General features: G+C 47.8%; 1 long non-coding RNA gene across 5 annotated transcripts; it reads right to left on the reverse strand.

Moving 5' to 3' along the window:
- Positions 1 to 3,667: 3,667 nt before the first annotated feature.
- LOC109754445 (uncharacterized) lies at positions 3,668 to 8,215 on the reverse strand. Of its 5 annotated transcripts, XR_012188000.1 has the most exons (6): positions 7,320 to 8,158; positions 5,653 to 5,848; positions 5,287 to 5,346; positions 4,689 to 4,775; positions 4,188 to 4,499; positions 3,668 to 4,090 (listed from the first exon to the last, which is right to left on the reverse strand). It is a non-coding gene; the product is annotated as an uncharacterized lncRNA (long non-coding RNA). The 5 variants fall into 5 exon arrangements; XR_012187999.1 differs by lacking the exon at positions 5,653 to 5,848 and having other exon boundaries at positions 7,320 to 8,215; XR_012188001.1 differs by lacking the exon at positions 5,653 to 5,848 and having other exon boundaries at positions 3,668 to 3,996; positions 7,320 to 8,159.
- Positions 8,216 to 23,339: the final 15,124 nt, after the last annotated feature.

Consider the following 23,339-nt stretch of genomic DNA (forward strand, 5'->3'; position numbering starts at 1 on the left):
CGCAAACGGTGGTGTAAAAACCGTCAAAAAAGGTGCAAAACGTTTGCGATGGAGGATGCATCAAACACGGTTCAGATTTTAGTTGCGTGTGCGATGCAGGGCATACGGTTCAGTTCAATTAACTGTTTGCGATGATGAGGAACAAAAGAAACGGGCAGCCAGATGAAGGTGTGTGCGATATACAACATACGGTTCACTAGGATGAACTGTGTGTGATCAGGCAACACAATGGAAACGGTTCAACTAAACAAGATGTGTGTGATACGCGGCAAACAGGTCCGTAATCAGAAATGTGTGCGAAGACCAATAATAACATAGATGATTGCTGCTAATAAGCCGTGTGATTTGCTCTGTCTACAAAAGAATAACATGTATAAGGACCTGATTCCATAAACAGATTGAACATCGAATTACATATGTGGCTAGTACACACAAGACCTTTGCACACACGAAAGTACGTTCCAAAATGCCTATGAAACTCAAATAATGTATAAAAAGGCAAAACAAACAGTGATTAATTTCACATTTTTAGGACGACGGTACTATATATAGTTGCATGTTGCCTCTGTAAAATAAATCAAGGCGGGAAGAGACATCTATGTCGTTTCGCACACATAGGTGACAAGGTCTCTCTCGGAACCATGAGCCTTTTTGAGAGAAGCTCCGGTTTGTAAGAAGATTGTACCAAAACTTGTCCCAAATTGGACTAATTTTTTACCACACCATGTTGGTGCTATGACATAACACCATGCCAAGTTTCATGATTTTGAGGCGAGTTTTGGATTTATAGTCATTTTAAAACCAGGTTTCTCAATGTTTACTGTCGAGTCGGCACCGCCCTGGATAGGCTTTTTCCTCGTGGGTCCCAAATGATAAATCCAAATCTGTGACTACCATGCAGCTTTTCTTACCAAGAATTACAGCCCTTGGTGTGCAAGCTGAAAATAAGTTTGTGGGTGCTGGTGGGCACTAAAAACTTGCAGTTCTGTAATGAACAAAGATCTCAAGGATCCCGCGAGAGTGATGTTCTTTGCCTATGTTGTGAATGCTTATAATATTTATGTCTTAATTAAAGAAATGGCAAGCCATTGGCCCAGTATAAAAGAAAATATGGGTCAAAGCTGAGTTGAAAAGGGCAACAATATCTAACTCCAGCTAACAAACAGTACAAAAGCACGAGGATTAATTGCTCATCAGGTTTAGAAAAAATCCAGATTGAACCGGACAATGACATCTAACTCAACCAAAGTTTTCGGCAGTCACAATCAAATGGATCGGTCTGGTCCATAAAATCAAGATCAACGGCCAAAAATTCTACCGGTCCATGATGACAGCTGTTGTAAATAGAAGCCGAGCACGATCAGAAGCCCTTAGGTCCACATGAAACTTCCTTTTATGTTGTTCAACACCTGCAGCCGTAAGAAATTTCTTGTTGAAAAACTTAATCCTCACGGACAATAGTGCCCTCGCATTCAACATGAAGAATGTCACAAAGCTAGTGTTTGCATTGTTGGATGCATATCCTTCCAGTGTTACTGTCTTTAAACGAATGTCGTGAGATCTGAGAAAATCCCGGTGCTTCTTGAACCATCGATTGGTTATACCTTTTCCTCCATGTGTTAGTGCCTAAATAGAATTAAAGATTCAAAACAGTTAATGTCTAAAAAATATTATGTTGAAAGAGTGATAGCTGAACGATTAATTATAGTACACTAGTACAAATGCCTGTGCGTTGCACCGGGCGGTAAAATGGACATAACCTACTTCATGTGCCATTGTGCATCATTTCTTATATTCATTTTTAATACATGTTGATAATATGGTTAAACGTGGGAATTTCCTTATTTTTAATAAAAGTTAACGGTTTAGAGAAAAGCCCGTGCGTTGCAACGGGTATGAAATAAATTCTAGGGTTTGCGTGATATTCAAGAGTTTATCTATCATGGTGAAATACCTCTATCTCTCAATCTGTTAGATTCTTTCTCGTCTTATCATGAATTCATTTTTTTATACTTGAACACTTCAAAGATAAGACGACCCATTAGATAGTAAAGAGCCTGCTTCATGTGTCATTGTGCATCATTTTTTATAATCATTTTAAATACATGTTGATAATATGGTTAAACGTGGGAATTTCCTTATTTTTAATAAAAGTTAACGGTTTAGCAAAAGAGCCTGTGCGTTGCAACGGGTATGAAATAAATTCCAGGGTTTATCTATCATGGTGAAATACTGAGCTCTATCTCTCAATCTGTTATATTCTTCCTTGTCTTACCATGAATTCATACCTGGCCACTTCAAAGATAAGACTATTCTTCCTTGTCTTACCATGAATTCATACCTGGCCACTTCAAAGATAAGACGATCCATTAGATAGTAAAGAGTTTACAATGCTTTGGTGCTCACACTGACTGCGCCAACACGACTAACTTGACACCATCATCAGGGCTCAAATAGGATCAGGATTAGGACATGCAGAGTTGCGACTGAGATGATATGACGGAGGACAAGGTCGGTGTAGCCATGACCACATGCTTCTCTCTCCCTCCCTCCCTCCCCCTCCCCTCTCCCTCTCTCTCTGGATGCACCATTGTCGTACTCTCTCAACTCTTGGTCGCTCCCTCCTCTATCTCATCAATGGCATGAGGAACATCTAGACTCTAGGAATATATTGATGATCAAATAGTCCATAGGTGAGCCCCAAATATGTTTTCCCTTAAGAAATAGTATTTCTTTTCAATATTTTTTTGAACAAATATTTCCAATATTTCAGTCACACATCTTTTAAGTACTGAAACTACTAATGTATTCATAATTAAGATTAAGACATGGAAGGCTTAAACAGCAGCCAAGTAAATTGTATGCTATCAGAGATCGACATCTAGCTCTACGCAAAAAAAGATCAACATCTAGCAGCAGTGACATTGCATCGTTTAAGAAAAGCAGTAGCAACAGGCACTCAATCCCACCGAGAATTCCCTTTCCACCACTCAGTTCTTATCTTTCCCATACATCCACCCAGCGCTGTGCCTCCATCTTCCTTCTCATGCGCCCAACAGCCACCACCCAGCACCACCGGCAGTCGACCAGCACTAACGTTGCAATGGGAGAAAAAACATCACACGCTTCTAACCCAGTAAGCATGAGGTAAGACCACCTTGCACACAATCTACATTCCCTATTTCAACATGGCATCCCACCCGTGTCACGACTTAGGCCCCGTTCGTAATCTCTCTGCTCCTCCACTCCGCGGAGTTGGTGGAGCTCGGTCTTCGCAGCTCCGTTAAAGTGAGGTCCGCTCCGGGAGCGGAGTCAAGAGAGAGGAGAGGAACCGAACGCTCCCTTATATTCTCTGTCCCTCCATGCGTGTGTTATGTAGTTGCAATGAATGACAACACATTAAGAGCTAAAGTGATGAAGATTACAAATCTTATTTGTGATACAAATACCAGTGTTACGATATATAAATTTGCTCATACATTTTTTGTTTTGAGAGCTCGTAGTTCATATTAGATCTGTTCAAATGAGCGTCCCAGATAATCATTAGAGAATAAGAGAGTAATATAAATTTGCATAAAAGTTTACTAACATAGCCATGGAAAATAACCATATATCATCCGTTGCATCAAGAAAGAAGTATTGAACTGGCCATGAGACATGATAAAAATTTGGAGGCTGTTAATAATGTATTCAAATTATATTCCTCTATATATTCATTTTCCATCTCGTTTGAATATCACAGATTGAAGAGGCAACCCTACCTCAACTTAGAAAAGAACCTGACCACCTGATATTATCAAGCGCACTTCTCAAGGAATCTGTCTCAGTCTGGTGCTTGAAGAATTCTTCATGTTTTTTTTTTCTGGAAGTCAGTGTTTTCGCCCTTTTTTTGCCGAGTAGGATACTGAAGAATGTGGTTTTGATCCTTTTGCTGCTGCTTCAGTGGTGCTAATGGTACTCCTTGAACCTTTTTTTTGCGGGAAGCTACTCCTTGACCTGATATGATTTACGATTAAAGCAAGATGAGCTAGGAGCCTAAGACCTGACAGACACCTTCTTTCTACCACTGGACTAAGAATTCGGCATTTCTCTATAAATAATCAAAAGATATACATTAATCAACATCAATTGAACATAAACATCAATTGTGCTCAATTCTGAAGATGTATGAAAATAACTAAATTTACCTTGGCAAAGTACCATACATCAGATGGAGACTCCCGCAGGAACTTGAGGGACATGCAGAAACCTTGCGCACCCTCACCGAAGTCGCGCACTTGCTGCGTATTGGAAACAACGTCGCCACTGATGTTGTCCACAGTGACGAACCTCTTCCACCATGTAGATGGTGATGCCTCAGGGCGGACGTACCAAGCGGGCCTTACAAATAAAGTTAAACCTCCATTTCAAAACACCCGATTCAGAACATTTCGCTTTCTTTATGAAGGCCGGGTTTCAAAATCCTCAACAATGATCGATTAAGTGTTGTCATCCATTTTCTGCAATAAAAAAAAGTTAAACCTCACACTGTTAGTTTGTTGAAACAACATTGCAAATTATGTGAAGGTGTAATCAGTATGGACTTCAATCAATCAAACATGTATTAATCTTGACAGAAACTATCTATTAATTTGGAAAAGCTAATTATAAATGCACACGAGTGAGGCACTCTTGCTCAATAGATCTACCAGCTTCAGCCTCCTCCTCTGCTGTCATCTTCCATCCTTTAATCTCCTCTTTAACAGCTGTTACGTCGTCCATCATTAGTTCTCAACCTGAAGAATGCATCAAAAAAAGTTATGAGTTTCCCACATTACAGAACTATAAGGATGGCTTGACTGAATTAATCAAAAAAAAGTTATGTTTAGTGTTTGACAGCAAACCGTACACAAAGAATTAAGAAGCGCATGAATTATTAAGAAAGTAGCAATAACATGATTTATTAATCATAAATAAGAATTTTCAGGTTTCGATTCGATAGGGCGCAATTAACAAAATAGCATTGTGCAGCACACTTTTAGAACTACAATGAAAGCTATTCAACGCCATTTCAACTGTTGTCTTCTAAGGATATTTCCCTTTTCTGGATGTAGGAAATAACGGGCACACACTATTAGGTTTACTACGTCTCATTCACTCTGCTGAATTTTGGCTCTAATGATGTAGGAACTGTTCACAAACAAGTATATGAGAAGCAAGCTCGGCTTTAGCAAAGAATATTAAAAACTTTAAAAGCAAACATTACTGCATCACAGGAAGTGGTACTGGAACTTATCACCAACATACCTGCCACCAAAGCTCGGCTTATCTGCAGACAAAAACCAGCATGTGTAGCATACTTTCGACCTGCACTCCAGAACCGAATATTCATGCTCACCCAATCAGATTCAATCCAGATCAAGATGCATATGGTTCTACTCCATACTATTATCTCGTACAAGAGCGAGGTAATCATGAGTTTAGCTTAGCAAGGTTCTTTGCGAGGTTATTATATTGAAAAGTCACCAAGGTTCCTGAATATAATTCGCTAGACATTCCTGCACTTAACCAAGTAAGTTTGTGTAACACAAATCGATCTAGTAGACGCGCTCATGGGGATAAAAATTATGCTTATTCTGCAGACATAAAACAGCTTGTGTGGCATATTTTTACCTGGAGTGTAGAACCGAATAATTCATGCTCATCCAATCAGATTCAATCGAGATCAAGATGCACAGGGCCTATCTATACGATCCACGGCAACTAAAATCGTCTCATCCTTGGCAACGATCAGGGACCCGGACGGGCGCGCGAGCAACAACAGTAGCCGCGCACGGGCTCGCCAGCAAGACAGGGGTCAGAAAAATAACTGAAACAGGGGTCAAGGGGATAGCTAAAAAATAAGGCCTGAGCAATGTTGGCTTATTGATATTGATATAATATAATTCGTTGAGAAAACAGCAAAATACATATATACTACAGTACAAAATTAAGTATTGACCCTTATTTCAGTAAGGCTAAACTAAAGTCGCCATTAATTCTTGCAAATCTGCTTGGACTGAAAATCCTGGAACAGCAGAACTGTTATTTGGCGATATCTTCATAATCATTATGCCGAATTGCACAAACTTAATACCTTTGGAAAGCTATCAACAGCCTCTAAAACTTGGACGCCGATAACTGCCACACGTGTGGGCGTTAAGGAATCTGCCCACACGTTCTGTGTGGTGCCTAAGAGGACCAGCCCACACGTCTGTGTGTGGGCAAAACAACTAGCGCCCACACGCCTCTTTTCCCCTCCCGGTCCCTCTTACACGCGTGCGTGTGGGCGAAATAGATAACGCCCACACGCCCGGTACGTCAGGCCTCGTACCTCGTGGTCCCGCACGCCCCACGTGACACTTTACCGCGCGCCCCGCAGTTGCCATGGGCCGGACCCTCGTCCATGTTCGTTTAAGTGCAGTTGCCATGTCGCTGAACTACGGTTGCCATGTCGAACTACAGTTGCCATCTCAGGTCACAGTTCCAGATTGCCATTTTTTGGACAACTACAGCTGTTGCCATGTGTGGTCTGGTCTACTGCAGTTGCCATGATTTCAAAACTTTAGGAGTTGCCACCTACTAACACTAGGCAGTTGCCATGTAGCGCTACAAAAAAAGGCATGGCAAAAAACATGTTCGGGTAAAAGAGAGAGTTGCCATGTGCTCACAAGCACGCTAGGGCAGTTGCCATTTAAAAAGAAAGAGTTGCCATCTGCTTACGTGCACGCTAGGGCAGTTTGCCCTGTACCATGCAAAACATATGGCAACTGACATGTTCGGGTAAAAAAAAAAAGAGAGTTGCCATCTGCTTGCAATCACACTAGGGCAGTTGCCATGTACCCTGCAAAACGCATGGCAACTGGCAGCTTGGGTGTGGGAGAGGAGGCGGGCGTGTGGGCGAGATGGCAAACGCCCACACACCAGCCCTTGTGTGTGACTGAAAACTGGTGTGTGGGCGAACTGCTAAACGCCCACACACCGGCCCCTCCGTGTGGTAAAACGGATGTGTGGGCGACCTCTCTCACACACCACACACGCGAGTTGTCCTACGTGGCATACAAAATCAGCTAATTCGTGCCAAGATTCGTGCAGAAGTTACTGGACGGTGATGGAGGCGTGTGGGTGAGTTGGCTAACGCCCACACGTGTGGGCGTTACACTTTTCGTAAAACTTTCACCACATAAAACTACAAAGCTATTTCATAACTGAAGAAAGAACAGAGTTGCATACAGAGCCAGGGGACAGAATTATATGTAAAACATGGGATTCTATCCAGTGAATATCAAGGAGATACATACCTCTGGTGTAGCCGAGGCAGGCGACAATGGACGGTTGGACGGATGTTCTTTTTCCTCCGGCGAACTCGGCGCTTCTTCCTCCGGCGAACTCGGCGGCGATATTGGACGTTTCGTCGAAAATTGCAATTTGGACGGGCTTTGATGGAGCTCATGGTACAAAGACGCAACCTGATGGAGATTCTGGCCGAGGACCCCTCCTCCTTATAGCAGGCAACTGAAATCCGGGTCAGGCACTCCATTGTTTGGTGTTGGACAAGGACACGATCTCCAATTGTGCATCCAAATCACGACACGGGAGAAAAACGTCGGAGTTTGACAAGGATACGACGGAGGAGGCCGGAGAGGACTGGCGGCGGCGGACAGCCACCAGCGCCAGTGCCTCCGCCTCCTCGTACCCAGCTGCACCACCTCCTCGGTCTCCGTCTCCGCCGCCGGCCCCGCCAGCCGCTACGACTTCGAGCCGCTGCTCACCTCGCCTCGCTCCTCCGCCTCTCCGGCTCCTCCTCCGCCACCTCGCTCACCTCGCCGTCTCCTCCGCCCTCCGTGCCAGCCCCCGAGCGCCGCCTCGCCGCGTCCTACTCCGCCGTGCCGTGGCACCTCGCACGAGTGGCACACTCTGCTCCGGGGCCTCGCCGCCAGCGACGCATCCCTGCCGCTCGCCTTCGCGCTGCTCCCTTTCATCCAGCACCACCGCCTCTGCTTCCCGCTCGACCTGCTCCTCTCCTCACTCATCCACTCGCTCTCCGTCTCCGGGCGCCTGCTCCCGCACTCACTGCTGCTCTCCTTCCCGCCCTCCCCGCTCCTGCTCCGCCCCTCAACTTCTCCTGCTCTGCCGCGGCTGGAAAGGAGTGGGGAGTGTGTGTGGATAAGATGAAACAGAGGAGGAATCGCGGCTTGAATTCCTACAAACTCAGGGTGTTTTTTGTAAAAACAACGTTTTCCACATCCAGCTAAAGAGGGACCGCGGGTTCAATTACTAAAAAACACAGGGACTTTTTGCAAAAACACAGGGCCAAGCACGCAACGACGAACGACGCGATATAGCCTATGAAGTGGCAGAAGAACGACTCGTTTTTTGCCTTTTAAATCTCAGCCGTCGATTTTTATAGTTTACATATAATTGATGGATATAAAACGGTGACTTATGAAGAACTATGAAAGCTTCCGTCCTTTATTATTAGGTAAAAATTATATATCGGCTTTCAATGTGCATGAAATCATCACCTTCATATACAAATTCTCCAGACATGAAAAACATTGCAGCAAGGCAATAATGATGTTGAGATCAAAACACCACATAGTGATAAGGTCTTGACAGAATCCACCACCACTGATAGGATGGACAAGTGCTTCATTGAGCATATAACATAATATTAGCACTGAAAGTGTACTCCAAGATGATACTTAACTTATGCGCACAAATGAAAAATGCAAATTACAAAAGTGTACATGAATAATAAACAGTACCTCAATAGGTGTGGAGGCAAACACCATCTCGAACCATTCAAATGGATCACTAATTGCACCCAAGGTCTCCAGTTTAGGCGCAGAGACCACAATTATTTGTGAAGGTTTATAACAACAATTAAGGAGCAACCTTTGAAGTGAAGGGGCGTCTTCGATGATGAGCTCATGTCCTTCAAAATGAATACCAATGCTTGCAAGGTGAGACGACTTTATTTTGAGACAAGGGATATGGATTCCTATTCCAAAAACAAGCACCAAACGCTGCAGTGCAGGGCAGCTAGAGTGAATGATGCTATGAAGTGAGGCCAGATGAACCAACACAAGCGCAAGTTTTTTCAGCACTGGCAGTCGAAGCATTTGTACCAGATAGTCTACTAGATGGCACCGGGTCAAGGTGGCGGTGTGGAGAGAGGAGGAAAACCATGAGATGGGCATAGGTGGTGAGGGCACAGATGCAGCTCTTGGTGGTAACCTATTGCTGTAATGATAGAACTCAAGCTGCTGGAGTTTATCGAATTGACGGAATGCAGCCAGGCGGCCACCGTGCAGGGTATGTCCAGTAGGTAGCATGCCGGGATGCAGATGCGTTGAATGGAGCCCCCGTGGGAGGAGATGATGGCTCCGGGGAGTTCAGAATCATCATCGACAGATAGCCGACAACAATCGAGATTAAGAGGCGCGGTGCACCACGGAGTGCGCCACCGAGATGCGAGGACTTGTGTGCAACAGCCATCCTTGGTGGGGAGAAGGGAGATGATCTCCCCAAGGATTCCATCCTGGAGATCGCTGATGCGGTCCGCTGGAGATTCTACTGGTTCCTCAGGTCCAGGGGGGTGCTTCTGGCCGCACAGCCGGGTCCAAGATCTACATCCGGCGGCGGCGCTGGTCGGAGCCTCATCTGTGTACATACCAATCTGAAAGAAAAAAATGGCATAACATGTAGGACATTTGAAATCAATTCTCAAGACCAGGAAGAAAAAAGGCACAAACATATATGTAGGACATTCAAAATTAATTCTCAAGATGACTAACCGATTTTCCGTCGGAGTCACAGTTGTTGCCGGAGTTGCTGTTGACCTCCGGCTCCGGCTGGGGGGGGGGGGGCATGACGGCACCGACGAATTCAAGGTCGCGCTGCTGCCCGCGCGAGACCTCGTCGGCGGCGACGGAAACCTCTGTGGCCAACTTCACGTGTTGTGCGGGTGCTTCACCAGCCCCGGCGTCGCCACTCCCTCCGATGGTGTGCTTCGGCGGCATCGTCATACACTCCGGAGTCCAGACGTCGGTGACCACTGTGGACCGGGGGTGCGGCCGCCTATTATGGCCGGCGGCTCGAGCGCGCAATTAATACGGACCAGTGGGAGCGAGGTAGGCTACGGTCTAAAGTTGTCTCACCTCCCGGTGGGCCTGCGCGGCGGACGTCTGCCATTCCTACCATCATTTCACACAGCTACTCGCACGCCTCCCCGTCAATACACACACCTGCACGCACGCCTCCCGGTATGCCTGCATGGCGGACTGCTCGCATGCGTCCCGTCAACTCACGCCTGCTCGCACAGCACACGGGGCATGTGGCAGTATATTTTTTGGTTTATTTTCTACCCCTTTACTGCTTCACCGAACCGTTTGCGTTGAAGAGATGCACAAATCCTGCATCGAACATCTCGCACGCTTCCCGGTGAACCTGCGCACCGGACGAGTTTTGGATTTATTAGAATTTAAAAACCAGGCATCTCAATGTTTTGCCGCAATCAACAGTGCCCCGGTGTTTGAAATTCATTCCCATTTCTTGCATGGGACCTAAGCATGCACCCAAGGACAAAGATTTGATTTTTCAACCAATTTATATGCACTGGAGCATGTGCATGTAGTTCAAATTTTAATTATGCACATAAATGCATTGAAAACTCAGTTAATGCATAAAAATGTCCAAACGAACCCCGAAAAATCACAAAAGTTGACACGAGAAAATTTTTGGAAGCAATAAGAGGCAATGGATATCGTTTTGTCCCCAAAGGTGGGACGTTCCCTACCGAAACCATCATGCTTGTTGTGAGAAGCTCTGGTTTGTGAGAAGCATATACCCAAACCTGCCCTAAATGGGGCAAAAAATTTACCACGACATGTTGATGCCGCTCCATGATAGCATGCCAAGTTTCATGAATTTCAAACGAGTTTTGGATTTACTAGAAATTAAAAGCCATGTATCTCAATGTTTTGCCGGCAATCAACGGTGCCCCGGTGTTTGAAATTCATTCCCATTTCTTGCATGGGACCTAAGCATGCACATAAGGACACATATTTGATTTTTCAACCAATTTATATGCGCTGGAGCATGTGCATGTAGTTCAAATTTGAATTATGCACATAAATGCATTGAAAACTCACTTAATGCATAAAAATGTCCAAACGAACCCCGAAAAATCACAAAAATTGACACAACACTCTTGTTGTTCTATGTTGACACGAAAAAAAATTTGAAAGCAATAAGAGGCAATGGATATCGTTTCGTCCCCAAAGGTGGGACGTTCCGTACCGAAACCATCATGCTTGTTGTGAGAAGCTCTAGTTTGTGAGAAGCATATACTCAAACCTGCCCCAAATGGGACAAAAAATTTACCACGGCATGTTGATGCCGCTCCATGATAGCATGCCAAGTTTCATGAATTAAAAATGAGTTTTGGATTTACTAGAATTTAAAAACCAGGCATCTCAATGTTTTGTCGGCAATCAATGGTGCCCCGGTGTTTGAAATTCATTCCCATTTCTTGCATGGGACGTAAGCATCACTACAAAAAAAGACACATCCGTGACATTTTGGGCCGAACGAATTTTTTTCCTGTCATACTTATGACACTTCTATGACGATAGTTGTGACAAAACCCGGTATCATCATAGATGTGGTGGGCTCCTACTTCTCTGATAAAAAATCATGACGGAAAATGGGTTTTTCGTCCTGGGCGGGCCGGAGACACAGCTGCATGACATTCTTTGGGCCGTCCATGACGGAAAAAACCATGGTAGAAGCGAGGGCGAGGAAAATATCGGGGTGTTCCCGATTACGGTGGGTGGTCGGGGCCGAGCGATGCGTGTTTCTCTCGTACACGCACGAGCGTGGGTGCGAGGTGTTGGGATCTAACTGAACCCGAGCGATTGCACTGCAGGCTACGCGTTACTGAACCCGAGCGATTGATCGATGGCCGTTAACTGAACCCGATCGAGCGATTCCTTCGCTACTGCTGCTAACTGAAGCCGGTCGATGCTGCCTCTGTATGAACAGTGAGCGTTGCTGGGGGGGTTTGGATGAACAGTTCCCGGCGGGGGTGGATGAACAGGACCCCGTGGTGTTGCCTTTGGATGAACAGGACCCCGATCGATCGAGCCGGTTGGGGCTGGATGAACAGGACCCCGTGGAGGGCTGGATGAACAGGACCACCCCGTGGAGGGCTGGATGAACAGTAGATGGTGGAGGGCTGGATGAACAGTAGCCCGTGGAGGGGTGGTTGAACAGGAGCGCGTGGAGAGGGTTGGTTGAACAGTAGCCGGTGGAGTAGCGCGCGGTGCAGGCTGGATGAACAGGAGCCCGTGGATGAACAGTCGCAGGTGGAGGCTGGAGGAGGTCGACGGTGGATGAACAGTAGCCCATGGAGGCTGGAGGGGGTCGATGGCGGAGATGAACAGTATCCCGTGGAGTCCAGTTTTGCGGTACGCCACACCCCTCCCGATGAACAGGACCCCCGTTTCGACCGTAGCGCTCCAGAACAAGTCTGTTTCCTCCGTTTTGCGGTACGCCACACCCCTGCCGATCAACAGGACCCCCGTTTTGACCGTAGGAGGTCCGTTTCCTCCGTTTTGCGGTACGCCAGACCCCTCCCGATGAACAGGATCCTGTTTCGAACGTGGCCGGTCAAGCACAAGGCCGTTTCCTCCGTTCTGCGGTACGCCGGGCCTCGTTTCCATCGGCTGTTCCGTCCAAGCCCTCCCGATGAACACGACGACGCATTCCGTTCCAACCCAGCCAGTTGGCTCCCCATGAACACGACGACGACGTTGTTTCTCCGTTCTGACCCAGCCATGTACACGAGCCCTGGCCGTACGTATGCGCGAGTAGGCGTTCGAGACCCTGCCCGTATGTACGTACGTGGCCGTATTTTCTTTCTTGCACACTGGCCGTTGTACGTACGTGTACATGCTACGTGCGCGCCTCTACTACGACATGTGCGCGCCTCTACATCGACTAGTATGTACGTACACGTTCACGACCAGAATGACAATGCTACATACGCTTCTACCAGGTGGGTCCCGACTGTCACGCACTTCCTTGCGTGCGAAGATGTAGCTGGTGGGTCCCAGCAGTCAGGGGGCGAATCTTTTTTTTGCCCGGACGCACTTCCTTGCGTGCGAAGATGTAGCTGATGGGTCCCAGCAGTCAGGGGGAAACATTTTTTCGTGAAATACGGTGGCCCGTCCGGTGGGTCCCCGCTGTCAGGTGGAGGAATAATTATTTTGCGCGTAATAAGGCCCATTCTGTGGACCCAGCTGTCAGCCTCTCCACGTACAGTCCACGTCTGATGGAAGCCGTTCCTTGACCATGTTGACCATGCCACGCCGAGAGCACCAGGGCGGTGGATGACGACGAGGCCTAGGAAGGGGACGACGTGGAGCCGGGGAAGACACGACAGTGGAAGCCCGTGCGGAGAGGAGTACGAGGGTTCACTGGTTCGGCTGCGGTGTGAGGCTGCCGTCGCCACAGAATAACAGGGGGTGTGGGTGAGTGGAGGGATGGCTTGGCCAGCGGTGGGAGTAGTAGGGGGCGGTGAGGCCTCCGCGGCAGCACAGCCGGCCACGGGAGGCAGGAGCACGAGGCACGACCGGGCTGGTTTGGGCGGCTGGAGCAAGAAGACCAGAGGTTGAAGAAGCACTACTGCCGTTGGATGAACATCGTACGGTAACTGGAGCTAGAATCGTTCATATTGACTAAGTTGACAAAGCCCTACGTCCCCGTCAACTTGGTAGGCCCACAAGTTAGCCTCCCACTATGCTGGGTTCCAGCTGGCAGGGGGAGTATTCATGTTTTTGTGCGTAATAAGGAGGTACTTCCTTGCGTGCGAAGATATAGCTGGTGGGTCCGACCTGTCAGCGGGGGGAACGTTTTTTCGCGAAATACAGAAGCCCTTCCCACGTATAGTCCACGTACAGTGCGTAATAAGGAGGAACTTTCCTTGCGTGCGACCATGGACCTCGTGGGTCCCAGCCGTCAGGCTCTCCACGTACAGTCCTCTTCCGATGACTCTCGTATGTTGACCACGCCGCGCCGAGCGCACCGAGGCGGTGGACGACGGCGAGGCCCCAGACTGGAACGACCCGGAGATGGGGAAGACGCGGCAGTGGAGTTGCAGACGGAGAGGAGTGGGAAACTTGACTGGTTCGGGTGCAGGGTGGGCCTACACTCGGCAGAGAATAACAGGAGGTGCGGAGTGGAGGGATGGCCTGGCCGTCGGCGGGGTAGCGTTTCGCTGAGGAGCGCAAAACAACGCCGCTGGACGTCGGAGGCTGGAGCAGGCGGTCCCGGTAGCGCTGGGGGAAGAAGACGAGAGATTGAAGAAGAATGCCGTCCGTTGGATGTAAATCCAACGCCTTCTTAGGCTTCGACCTATTGGCCCACATGTCAGCCAGTCCATTTGTTTTTTAGTCCGTTTGGTGGGCTGGGTGAAACAATGATGTAGCATCTATGCAGCCCGTTTATATAAATGGTAGAATTTAAAGCCCATTTGCATTTTTCTCGAAATCCGTGGACTTGCTGGGCTGGGTAAAAATATCATGTTGGGCTAGACGGAGAAATGTTATAAAAACATAAACACATGATTGCACGTCTATTACTGCATTGGTCAGTAAAATCTTTGCAAGCTTATGTACGCAATCACTAGGAGTTAACTTGCCAAGTTATATATAAACAATTATTATTATTATTTTGTAAGAACTTTCAACTTACGAAATAAAATATCATTTTAATTTGATGAGTTAATAGTACGTGGGGTATTATTATTTTTTAGGCTAGACGTGGGACAGTTGAGTTGGTTCTAGGGAAAAGTACTGGGAGAAAACTCAGTTTACATCGAAAAAGAAAGTGGGAGACAATTCAGATATAGGATTAATGAAAACGAAAAATAAAGGAAGTGGGAAGGTCTATAAAATGGTTGGACGAACGACAGGTTTAACGGAAACTTATGTTGTTTCTAATATATATATATATATATATATGTAATAAAATAAGATATAAATATAGGTTCAATTTTGCATTCTTATAGAAAACAGGTTCAGTTTTGCATTCTTATGGAAAAATAGAACTGAGTGTGCGTCGTCTTGAAAAAACAAACATAACTTGGGCTGCTGATGTTATAGACAAGCTAGGTTGGGAGGCCCAGAGGCCGCTTGATACCTGCTGGATCCAAAAAATGTTGAAACATGTCGTGGGCTGCCCATGTTAAACAACAAAACCTAGGCCATGGACCTGGTCGGCCCGGGACTGTCAGCCTCTCGACGAACAGTTGTCTCCCGATTCCTCTTGTTTTGCTGACCATGTTGGGAACGACAGACGGCGGCGGCGCGGCTAGAGCACCAAGGCGGAGGACGACGTCGAGACCTCGGACCGAACGAACCGGAGCGGGGGAAGACGCAGGCGGAGGGGAGTACGAGGGTTGACTTGTTCGGGTGCAGGGTGGGCCGGTGGAGCTGCCGCCGTCGTACAATGTGTGGTAGTAGAGGGATGGCCTGGCCAACGCCATAGGCTATGATGGCCAGCCGTTGTATAGGAAGAGGACGAAAGATTGAACAAAATAAAGAAATACAAATGGATAGGTGGTTGGTCCCATATGTCTGTGTACGAGACCTGCTGGGTCCACCTGGGGAGGGGAATATGTTGGGAGGAAGGATATTCAAAGCACGGCAGCCGAGTGAACTAGTTTTTTTAACGGACAAGTGAACTAGTTACATACATAAGAAAATAGCCACTAAAAAAGCAAACAGGTTAATGGGTTCTTAAAAGAAATATTTCGGACAAAACAGATAATTACTACACTAGGCTAATGCATGAAACACTCAGATGATAAAGGTGCTTATAAACACATAAAGTACAACATCTAGACCTTCCTGGCACGCTTGATCATGACGCTGCGGCTGTCCGTTTACTCGTCGGTTAAGGGAAGCAGACACGCCCTCATATCCAAGATCTGCCTGTACATGTCGTAGCATGCGTATGCGTCCTTGGCCGTGTAGGTTATGTAGGCTAGATTCAGAGGTACCTCCCACGTGTTCAGGTCCTTGGTATCGTTGTCTTCTTTCATGTTGGCGTATCAGGGGTCGATGATGGTCTCGGCGAGGTCAACCACGGAGTCCTTCTCCTGCCGTTGCTGATGATCTTGTATTGCTTCTGGATGTCGACAAGCTTGTTGCACCAGATGGCCGAATCGTCACGTTCTTCCTTCTCTCCACTGTAGCGAAGGTGTAGTCGGCGCTGCCGATGAAACGGGCGAATGCTCCAGAACCTCTGATGGCCCTACAGAAGTGGTAGATGAGAACCTCGTCCCGCACACATACCTGGGCGACGGGGATCCGCTGGTCCCTGTCAGGAGAAGAATGGACGGCGACAGTGAACCATTTTGTGTACAACCATTTTGTGCACAATGAGATGGCCCTACAGATGTGTAGGAATCAATGAGATCTTCAAAGCACGGCAGCCGAGTGAACCATTTTGTGTAGTTCCACCAAAATTGAGAGATGTTGCCCACGTGACATTTTAGTTGAACTGCACAAGACACTCATTCCAAAAAAAAAGTGTTTTGTGCAGTTCACCAAAAGGTCACAATAGCAACAAGGTGAAATGGATATCCCTATCTGCACAAAAAGATAGAAAGTAAACAATTGCTGGTCAATAAAAATATACGAAACATATATGAAATGAAAAGAAGCATCTTAATTATGTTCATGGCAATCACGCAAGGACACTAGAAATTTTAAAACATCAGCAATGCTTCATGTTACCAGAAGCATTACAATCAACAATGAGATTCCTCAAATATGGGATTACTTTAATGATGGCATTGCTTGTTTAGCAGCTAAAGAGTTGGTTTAAGGGCATGGGACCGTGGGGACACCAGGACACTCAGCAGCGTAAAGGAGCAACTTACTTCACTACAAAAAAAAGACACATCCGTGACATTTTGGGCCAAACGAAAATCTTTTCTGTCATACTTATGACACTTCTATGATGATAATTGTGACAAAACCCGGTATCATCATAGATGTGGTGGGGTCCTACTTCTATGACAAAAAATCATGACAGAAAATGGGCTTTTCGTCCTGGGCGGGCCGGAGACGCAGCTGCATGACATTCTTTGGGCCGTCCATGACGGAAACAACCGTGGTAGAAGCGAGGGCGCGGAAAATATCGGGGAGTCCCCGGTTACGGTGGGTGGTCGGGGGCCGAGCGATGCGTGTTTCTCTCGTACGTACACGTATGTGTGCGAGGCGTTGGGCTCTAACTGAACCCGAGCGAGGCGTTGGGCTCTAACTGAACCCGAGCGATTGCACTGCAGGCTACGCATTACTGAACCCGAGCGATCGATCGATGGCTGTTAACTGAACCCGATGGAGCGATTCCTTCGCTACTGCTACTAACTGAAGCCGATCGATGCTGCCTCTGGATGAATAGTGAGCGTTGCAGGGGGGTTTGGATGAACAGTTCCCGGTGGGGGTGGATGAACAGGACCCCGTGGCGTTGCCTCTGGATGAACAGGACCCCGATCGATCAAGCCGGTTGGGGCTGGATGAACAGGACCCCGTGGAGGGCAGGATGAACAGGACCACCCCGTGGAGTGCAGGACGAACAGTAGACGGTGGAGGGCAGGATGAACAGTAGCCCGTGGAGGGGTGGTTGAACAGGAGCCCATGGAGAGGGCTGGTTGAACAGTAGCCGGTGGAGTAGCGCGCGGTGGAGGCTGGATGAACAGGAGCCCGTGGATGAACACTCGCAGGTGGAGGCCGGAGGAGGTCGACGGTGGATGAACAATAGCCCGTGGAGGCTGGAGGGGGTCGACGGTGGAGATGAACAGTATCCCGTGGAGTCCCGTTTTGCGGTACGCCACACCCCTCCCGATGAACAGGACCCCCGTTTCGACCGTAGCGCTCCAACACAAGTCCGTTTCCTCCGTTTTGCGGTACGCCACACCCCTCCCGATCAACAGGACACCTGTTTCGACCGTAGAAGGTCCGTTTCCTCCGTTTTGCGGTACGCCAGACCCCTCCCGATGAACAGGATCCCGTTTCGAACATGGCCGGTCGAACACAAGGCAGTTTCCTCTGTTCCGCGGTACACCAGGCCTCGTTTCCATCGGCTGTTCCGTCCAAGCCCTCCCGATGAACACGACGACGCATTCCGGTCCGACCCAGCCGGTTGGCTCCCCATGAACACGACGACGAAGTTGTTTCTCCGTTCCGACCCAGCCATGTACATGAGCCCTGGCCGTACGTACGCGCGAGTAGGCGTTAGAGACCCCGCCCGTATGTACGTACGTGGCCGTATTTACTTTCTTGCACCCTGGCCGTTGTATGTACGTGTACATGCTACGTGCGCGCCTCTACTACGACACGTGCGCGCCTCTACATCGACCAGTATGTACGTACACGTTCGCAACCAGAATGACAACGCTACGTACGCTTCGACCAGGTGGGTCCCGACTGTCAGGCACTTTCTTGCCTGCGAAGATGTAGCTGGTGGGTCCCAGCAGTCAGGGGGGCCGAATCGTTTTTCTTTCTTTTTGCCCAGACGTACTTCCTTGCGTGCGAAGATGTAGCTGGTGGGTCCCACTAGTCAGGGGGAAATGTTTTTTTCACGAAATACGGTGGCCCGTCGGGTGGGTCCCCACTGTCAGGCGGAGGAATAATTATTTTGCGTGTAATAAGGAGGCACTTCCTTGCTGCGGCCGTGGACCCAGCTGTCAGCCTCTCCACGTACAGTACTCTTCCGATGGAAGTCGTTCCTTGACACGTTGACCACGCTGCGCCGAGAGCACCAGGGCGATGGACGACGGCGAGGCCTAGGAAGGGGACGACGCGGAGCCGGGGAAGACGCGGCAGTGGAAGCCCGCGCGGAGAGGAGTACGAGGGTTCACTGGTTCGGCTGTGGTGTGAGGCTGCCGTCGCCGTAGGGCCTGGCCAGCGGTGGGAATAGTAGGGGCGGTGAGGTCTCCGCGGCAGTACAGCCGGCCACGGGAGGCAGGAGCATGCGGCACGACCGGTGCTGCTTTGGGCGGCTGGAGCAAGAAGACCAGAGGTTGAAGAAGCACTAGGGCCGTTGGATGGACATCGTACGGTCACTGGAGCTAGAATCGTTCATATTGACTAAGTTGACAAAGCACTCCATCCCCGTCAACTTAGTAGGCCCACAAGTCAGCCACCCACCAAGGTGGGTCCCAACTAGCAGGGGGAGTATTCATTTTTTGTGCGTAATAAGGAGGCACATCCGGTGGGTCCGAGCTGACAGCGGGGGGGGGGGGGGGACGTTTTTTCGCGAAATACGGCGACCCGTCTGGTGGGTCCCAGCAGTCAGGGGGAAACGTTTTTTTCGCAAAATACGGTGGCCCGTCCGGTGGGTCCCTACTGTTAGGTGGAGGAATCATTATTTTCCACGTAATAAGGAGGCACTTCTTTGCTGCGGCTGTGGACCCAGCTGTCAGCCTCTCCACGTACAGTACACTTCCGATGGAAGTCGTTCCTTGACCACGTTGACCACGCCGCGTTCCGTTGCATGCATGCGTCCATGGGCGTGGTGCGTCCCCACTGTCAGCCTCTCACGTACAGTCATGTTCCGATGACTCTCGGTTGTTGACCACGTTGACCATACCGTGCCGAGCGCACCAAAGGCCGGTGGACGACGGCGAGGCCCCAGACTGGAACGACCCGGAGATGGGGAAGACGGGGCAGTGGAGTCGCAGATGGAGAGGAGTGGGAAACTTGACTGGTTCGGATGCGCGGCAGCACAACCGCGGTGCCGCCCACGGGAGAGAGGAGCAAGAACAGAGGTTGAAGAAGGAGCACGGCTGTTGGATTAACATCCAACGGTCCAGCTGCTAGAATCATTTGTTGATTAAGTTGACAAAGCCCAACGTACACGTCCGCTTAGTAGGCCCACAAGTCAGCCACCAAATCTGACGGGTCCCAGCTGTCAACGAGAGGAATAATTTCTTCGCATAACAAGGAGGCACTTCCTTCCGTGCGAAGATACAGCCGGTGGGTCCCAGCTGTCAGGTGGAGGAAACATTTTTTTCAGCTTAATAAGGAGGAACTTTCCTTGCGTGCGACCATGGACCTCATGGGTCCCAGCCATCAGGCTCTCCACGTACAGTCCTCTTCTAATGACTCTCGTTTGTTGACCACGCCGCACCGAGCGCAGCGAGGTGGTGGATGACGGCGAGGCCCCGGACGGGAACGACTCGGAGATGGGAAGATGCGGTAGTGGAGTCGCAGATTGAGTGGAGGAGAAGGGTTATAACTGGTTCTGGTGCGGCGTGGGGCTGCAGTCGGTGGAGAATAACAGGAGGGGTGGAGGGATAGCCTGGCCGACGGTGGGGTAGCGCTTCGCAGCGATGCGTGCTAAGCAGAGCCGCTAGCCGTCGGAGGCCGGACCAGGCGGTCCCGGCGACGCCGGAGGAAGAAGACGAGAGATTGAACGTGCATGCTGACCAAGTTGACAACGCCCTGCGTAGGCTTCGACCTATTGGCCCACATGTCAGCCTGCAAAAATGTGGCATATATTTAACCCGTGTTTTCTAGAATGTACAGTCCATTTGCTGGGCTGGGTGAACAGATAATTTCACGTCAATGCGGCCCATTTATATTATCTAAGAAATCCCAGCCCATTTGCACTTCCTTCAAATACACGAATTAGCTGGGCTCGTTATATATATAATGTTATGTTAGAAGGAGCAATTAATATCAAAAATAAACCGGAGAGGCACATTTTTTATATACATAATTAACAAATGAGCGAGTTATTGATCAAAATAAAAATGAGCGCGTTATTATTACATTGGTCCTTAAAATCTTCGCAAGCTTTTGTACGCAATCACAAGGATTTTCCTTGCCTGTGAGTCAAAAACAACCAGGATTTTCCTTGCCAACTTCTGTTAAATATTTACTTTTATAAGTTAATAACACGTGGGATGTTTTCATAATGTATATATAAGTCTCTATAAAATATACAATAATAGTAATAATATAAATATATATAATGTGGTTAAAAAAATACATTGGGTTGCCGATCTTTAAGAAAAAGCCCATAGGCCGGTATGGACCTCAAAAAATAAGTTGAAACCACTGTCACCCGTATGTCATGGGCTACGCATATTAAAATACAAAACCTAGGCCTAGCTGATACTTGTTCGCCCTCTGGAAAAAAAAGATACCAGATCCCCGAGTGAACTGGATTATAGAGGGGGCCGGCGGCACGACTGAAGAAGCACATCAGGAGAGATTTTTTTTAGTGGATGGCTCTCGATGGCGTTTTTTTACTTGCCTCTGCACCATACAACTTGTATTTTTAGCCTCCCAGTCCGTGGTGGACCAGCAGCCCATTTGCTGGGCGGGCCAACCTACAGAAACCAGCACTCGATTTTTCATCAAGCCCCAAAAACAACGCAGTACTATGTTTGTTTTGAGGCCGAAAACATTACGGCAGGGGTTGAGCGGGGGAGGGGGCAAGACAGAGCAAAAAGATTAAAAAGAGCTGATGCGCCGTTGCTACCCTAACAAAGCAGGTGCAATTCTTCTCGGGAAGAAGGTGTGCCGTTGACACCCACACGTCACATACCCCACAGTAGGCATACTAACAAGTTCACACACAAGCACAACAGAAAAGGTAAACATTCATATCAAACTCAGGTTCACAGGACACGTTCATATTCATAGCCAACATTCACTATCAACAACTCAAAAGATTCATATATATACACAAGTTCAGCATATCTATGGATCCAAATGATTGATAGATCACACAACAATATTCATAGATAATTCACAAAAAGATTCAGATATACACATGTTCAGTATGTTTATGCATTCAAATGATTGAGATCACATCCAATATGATCCATGGACGAACTTTAATTACCTAGGGTATAGACTGGTAAATGGTGTTCAGTCGAAGGTACTTCTTGCTAAAATTAATGCTTGTATGAGTAAACTTTCGAGTACATAAGAGGCAGCACAGACAATCTGAACTTTGCTTGTAGGTTTATCCTGAAATAGTGGCCTCGTGCCGAGGGAGGTTTGAGCAACTTGGCCACTACTTTCATCCAACTAGTTTACTGGCTCATCTTGGTCCTGTAGCTCGCCAAAATTCTACATTGCACACTGGTAAATGGTGTTCAGTCGGAGGTACTTCTTACTAAAATTAATGCTTCTACGAGTAAACTTTCGAGTACATAAGAGGCAGCATAGACAATTTGAACTTTGCTTGTAGGTTTATCCTCAAATAGTGGCCTCATGCCGAGGGAGGTTTGAGCAACTTGGCCACTACTTTTATCCAACTAGTTTACTGGCTCATCTTGGTCCTGTATCTCGCCAAAATTCTACATTGCAGACGAGAAAGGAGGCGGTTGAGAAAATGAACCACCCAAATTTTTTGTGCAGTTCAACTGAAATGGAGCATCCCTGGCGTGCAGACTGATTAAGTGCCAGATGAATATACGCATCAACCAACTTTTCTGGAATCTTTAGACTCCATGCCATACAGTTCGCTACCATATGTGCAGATAACCAAAAGGCACAAGTTGGGACCAAAGACTGGACTGCGTTTTTCTGGTCTATGCGCCAAGCAATATTTTTGGTGTTCACTCTCCTAATACTTGGAGTTTGACAATTGGTTGACGCCGGTTGATACTCGAATGAATATCGGCACTTCTTCTTGTCAACATCGATGCTTGTCTGAGTGAACTTTGGAGTACATAGCAGCAGCATAAGTACCTGTCCATCTGATCTTTTTGTGCAGTTCTACTGAAATCACCCGATGTAATGATTTGCCTGCGAGTTCAGGCTCCAAGTTACTCATTTATGAAATCGGCAAACAGTAGCACAATACCAAATTACCAATACATATGACAAGCATAATAATCAGGATAAAGACCAGTACCAACCTGTGTGAGGTAGCATATCAATTCCTATTTCCTTTGACTGGAAGCCGAGATAAGCCAAGCGACTGACAGCAAAGGAAGAATGCAAGCCGAGATTAGCGACTAACAGGAAAGGAAGGAAGCTGTCGAGGCAATGAAGCACCCAAAGTTTTTGTGCAGTTCCACCAAAATCGAGCATCCCTATTGGCACATATATTGAGAGAGTGAGATTACTGTAATAGTGGGACTAGTTGATGAAACATACACTAACAAATAGAAGCACCCTCATTATCTTAATGGGTAAAGTTAGCATTCCCTCCCTGCTCCACCACATGATTCACCTCATAGACAAACATACACACGTACATGATTCAGCATAGGGTGCTAC

Source organism: Aegilops tauschii, chromosome 6 (assembly GCF_002575655.3).
Source record: "Aegilops tauschii subsp. strangulata cultivar AL8/78 chromosome 6, Aet v6.0, whole genome shotgun sequence".
NCBI lineage: Eukaryota > Viridiplantae > Streptophyta > Magnoliopsida > Poales > Poaceae > Aegilops > Aegilops tauschii.